Source organism: Penaeus japonicus, unplaced genomic scaffold (genome assembly GCF_977035675.1).
Source record: "Penaeus japonicus unplaced genomic scaffold, GWHDUDI00000001_assembly GWHDUDI00000028, whole genome shotgun sequence".
Lineage (NCBI taxonomy): Eukaryota > Metazoa > Arthropoda > Malacostraca > Decapoda > Penaeidae > Penaeus > Penaeus japonicus.
Genome location: NW_028234430.1, coordinates 10,646,099 through 10,651,098, shown reverse-complemented (window position 1 = coordinate 10,651,098; position 5,000 = coordinate 10,646,099).

Sequence of the window (5,000 nt, the reverse complement as noted above, 5' to 3'; positions counted from 1 at the left end):
TTTGTGTTGGTTAGTGTGCATGCGTGTTTATTTATCTGTCTGTATGTATGCGTGTGTATGTGGTGACTTAGCGTATTTCATCCCGTGGCACATGTTTGTGGTAGTGATGGGGGTGCCTACATGTTCTTATCGTGTGGTGGTGACATTTGTGATGACCTCGTTTCATCTTATTAGGTGATGATGATAGAGCAGTGCTTCTGAACCTGCAGTAACCAGGGAAGATTTAGTGGTTTACGACAGTACAAAACCTTTTTTGTATCACGTATTTTGGATTTATATATTCGTAGTTACCAGAGTAGACTTCTATGTGTGTAATGTCCTTAGTAAGTTGCAAATAAAAGAACAACAACAATTGGGTGTGAAATTAACTAGCCTCTTATATGTAAAATATGATAGGCTAGTTAATTTCACACTGTTACTTTTTTTTTTTTAAATATGCTACTTATTTAGGAAACTACACACATAGACCTTTATGTTTTATAAATGGTATAGTATACGGACAAGTATTCATGTTGCCAATATCAAGGAAAAAAATGCAAAATTGCATTTTCAGTAATTCATATCACTGCTACTTGATATGCAAAAGAAATTATCTAAAAACTTCATCTTTTGAAATAACACCCATATGAGCTACCTTTTTTATATAAATATTAGTAAATACGGGGAATAGTTTTTTTACGTTTTCAACTATACAGTGTATATAATATACATTAACGTTATTTCCTGTCATGTTATCGTAATCCCGGAACTGAGAATCGGTAAGAAGTCTTTTCAAATGCAAATACAAATTTGTCCATCATATACATCGTTTGACCAGCCCCCCCTCCCTAAAAAAAGAGAAAAAAAGACAAGAAAATCGAACCACACTACTGTGTAGCCCATTCACTAAATCTGGTAGGCTGAGGTGCTGCTGCCTGTTGCCAAGTGGCAAATTTAGATGCAAGAACTAGAATTTGATGTTATGCTGATTTTTTTTTTTTTTTTTTTTTTGCAAAATGAGTATGTGAACTTATTATTATTATTATTATCATTATTATTATCATTATTATTATTTTATTCTTTATTTTTTGTTGAAAATCTGCATATGTTATTAGGAGACTAACTTCACATTTCAGGAGAAAACTTTGAAAGATATTAAAGCAATTGCAGAAGAAATGCTACTACATGTTGATCGCAAGGCAGTTCAAACTCGAAAACGAAAGAAAGAAAGTAAACAAATGACAGAGATGCTTTAGTAGTCTATAAGAATGCCAGAGATGTATTGCGTATTACCATTTTTTTACTCAATTGTTGACAAACCTAAAACTCAGATGAGAAAAAGAAAAAAAGGTGCATAAAGAAACAAATGACAGATTTCTTTTTCTATGGGCAGTGCCAAATAATCTCTCATTTCCCCCATCATCAACTGTTTTGGAAAGGGTATTTATTTAAGCTCATCAAAACTGTTGGGATGCTCCCGTGGGGAACTGGTTTAATTCCTAGCTGAGCTAGTTTTTCACTATAGTGGGGGAATTTTTATTTGTAATAACTTTTTAACAAGAAGATCCAGTTATGCTGACCTTTTTTATTTTTTTTTTTATTTTTTTTTTTTGGTTAAATGCAAGCAAACAACAGTATTGAGTGTGCCAAATGCTGATACAGGATTCGTATAATTTTAACATTAATGGTCACAAATTGCACATCTGAACGCTCATTTTCTCAGTGAGTATATGAAACCAAAAATAGGATCGGTGCCACGGTCGCTAAGAGCGTTATCCGGCTATTTAGAAGGAGTTTTGTAAGGGCAGATTTGCTTAGGAGGGGTTTTTAAGTCTTTGTTTTATAGAAGGAAAATTTATTTTTTTCTGGATAGTTTGAGATATGAAGGAATGGAAGTATTTGGCTTTGGGGTGGCGGGGGGTGGGGGTGGGGTGTGTATGGTGTGGATGTTGTTTGGGGGGGTGTGTAGGTTGTGTTGGTTGGTGTGAGTGTGGTGTAGGGGTGGTTTGGAGGTAGGTTGTGTTTGTGTATGGTGTTGGGTAGTGTGTTGGTTGGGGGGTATGGTTGGAGTGTAGGTGTGTGTTGTGTGGTGTAGGGTGTTTTGTTAGTGTGTGTGTATGTTTGTGTGTAGTGGTGTGGTTAGTGTGTGGGGGGGGGTTTTTGGATTTAGGGTGTTGATGTGTTTGTGTTTAGTGTTTGTTTGTGTGTCTGTGTGTTAGGGGTGGGGTATGGGTATGTGGTGTTGATGGTGGGGGGGTGGTGGTGTGTATTGTATGTTGTGGGGGTGGGTTTTGTTATGTTAGGTGTGTGTTTGTATTGTGGGTATGTGGTGATTATGGTGTGTGTGTGTGGGGGGGGGGGGGGGAGGGGTTTGTGTGTGGGTTGTTGTTAGTGGTGTGGATGTGTGTTGTTGTGTGTGGGTGTTTTGTGTGTGGAATGTGTGTTGGTGTGTTGTGTTATTGTTGTTGTAGTTGGTGGTGTTGTTAGTTAATTTGGGTGTGGATAATGGTAGGTGAAGTGTGTGTTGAGTGTGAAGTGAGTTTGTTGTTTGTTTGTTTGGTGTGGTTGTTGTTGGGGGGGGGGGGGGGGGGGGGGGAGGGGGGGGTGTGGGGTGTGTGTGTGGTTTGTGTGGATGTTGGGGGTTGTGGTGTATGTGGGTGGGTGGTGTGTGTTGGATGTTGTGTGTGTTGTGTGGTTATGTGTGGGGGGCGGGGGGTATATATGTGGGGGAATGTGTGTAGTGGTGTGGTGTGTGGGGGGTGGGGGTTTGAGTGGTTAGGTGTGTGGGGGTTGAGTGTGGTGGTTTTGTTTGTGTGTGGGTGGTGGTTTGTGTGTGTTGTGTGTGTTGTGTGTTTTATTATGTGTTGTTGTGTTGGGTGGTGTGGGGTTGTGTGGGGGGTGGGGGGGTGTGTGTGGGGTTGTGTGTGGGTTGTGGTGTTGGGGGGGGTGGGGGGGGGTGTGGGGGTTGTGGGGTGGGGGGGGGGGGGGGGGTGGGGGGGTGGGGTTGTGTGTTGGGGTGGGGTGGGGGGGGTGTGTGTGGGGGGTGGGGGTGGGGTGGTGTGGGGGTGGTGGGGGGTGTGTGGGTGGGGGGGTGTGGTGTGTGTTGGTTATGTGGTTGTGTTGTGGTATTGTATAGTAGATGGTTGGGGGTGGGGGTGGGTGGGGGTGGGTGGTGGGTGGGTGGTGTGTGTGTGTGTGGGTGTGTGTGTGGTGGTGGGGTGTGGGTGGGGGTTGTGTAGGTGGGTGTGTGTGTGTGTGTGGGGTGTGTGTGTGGGTTTGGGGGGTGTGTGGGTGTGTGTGTGGGGGTGGGGGGGGGGGGGGTGGGGTGTTTTGTTTGTTTGTTGGGGGGGGGGGGGGGGGGGGGGGGGGGGTGGTGTTGGGGGTGGTGTGGGGGTTGTGTTTGGTGGGTGTGTGGGGGGTGGGGTGGGTGGGTTGGTGGGTGTATGTGTGTGGTTGTGTGGTTGAGTGTGTGGTTGTGTGGTGTTGTGTGTGTGTATTTTAGGTTGGTGTATGTGTGTGTGTGTGTTGTTGTGTGGGTGGGTGTGTGTTGTGGTGTTTTGTTGTGTGTGGAGTATGTTTGTTGGTTGTGTGTTTGTGTGTGTATGTTGTTGGTGGGTGGGTGTATTGTGTGGGTGTGTGTTGTGTTTGTGTGTGTGGTTGTGGGGGGTTGATGGGTGTGTGTATGGATGGGTGTGTGTGTGTGTGTTGGGGGGTGGGGGTGTGTGGTGTGTGTGGTTGTTGTGTGTGTATGTGTTGTGTGTATGTGAGTGTGTTATGTGTGTGTTGTGTGTGTGTGTGTTTGTGTTTGTGTTGTGTGTGTGTGTGGGTGTGGTGTTGTGTTGTGTTGTGTGCGTTGTGTGTATTGTGGTGTGTTTTTGTTGGTTGTGTGTGTGTGTGAGGTTGTATTCTTGTGTGTGTGTTTGTGTGTGTTTTTGTGTGTAGTGTATGTGTGTGATGTGGTGGTGTGTTGGTGTGTGTTTGTTTGTGTGTTGTGTGTGTTGTGTGTGTTTGTGTGTGTTTTATAATGGTGTGTTTGTGATTGTGTGTTGTGTGTTGTGTGTGTTTGTGTGTGAGTGTGTTGTGTTTGTGTGTGTGTGTGTTAGTGGGTGTGTTGGGGTGTTGTTGTGTGAGTGTTGTGTTTTGTGTGTGGGATGTGTGTGTAAGTGTGTGTGTGGGTGTGGGTGTGTGTGTGAGTTTTTGGGTTGTGTGTTTGTGTGTTGAGTGTTTGGTGTTGTGTGTGTGTGTGTGATGTGTTGTATGTGTGTGGTGTGGTGGTGTTTTTGTGTGTGTGTGTGTGTTGTTTGTGTGGTTGTGTGATGTGGGTGTGTTTGTGTGTGTGTTGTTTGTTTGTGTGTGTGTGTGTGTGTTTTGTGTATGGGTGTGTGTGTTTTGTGTTTGGTGTGTGTGTTGTTTTGTGTGTGTGTTGTATGGGCGTGTGTGTGTGTGTTAGTGTTTATTGTGTTTTGTGTGGTGTTGTGTGTTATTGTGTGTGATGTGGTTGTGTTGGTGTTTGTGTTTGTGTGTGTTTATTTTGTGTGTGTGTGTGTTTGTGAGGTGTGGTTGTTGTTTGTTTGTGTGTGTGTGTATGTATTGGTGTTGTATGTGTTGTGTGTGTGTGTGTGTTTGTTTGTGTGTGTTTGTGTGTATTGTGTGTTTATGTGTGTGTGTGTGTGTGTTGTGTGTGTGTTTGTGTTGGTGTTGTGTGTTTTGTTGTGTGATTTGTGTGTATGTTATGTGTTGATGTGTTGGTGTGTGTGTGTTGTGTGTGTGTTGTGTGTGTTTGTGTGTGTTTAGTATTTGTTTGTGTGTTGTGTTGTGTGTGTGTTTGTTTGTGTGTGTGTGTGTTTGTGTGTTTGTTTATGTATGTATTTGTGTGGTGTGTTGTGTTGGTGTGGTTTGTGTTGTGAGTGTGAGTAGAGATGTGTGGTGTGTGTGTAGTGTTGTGTGGTTGTGTGTGAGTTTGTGAGTTAGGTGGGGGGGGGGGGGGTGGGTTTTTTTTTTTTTTTTTTTTTTTTTTTTTT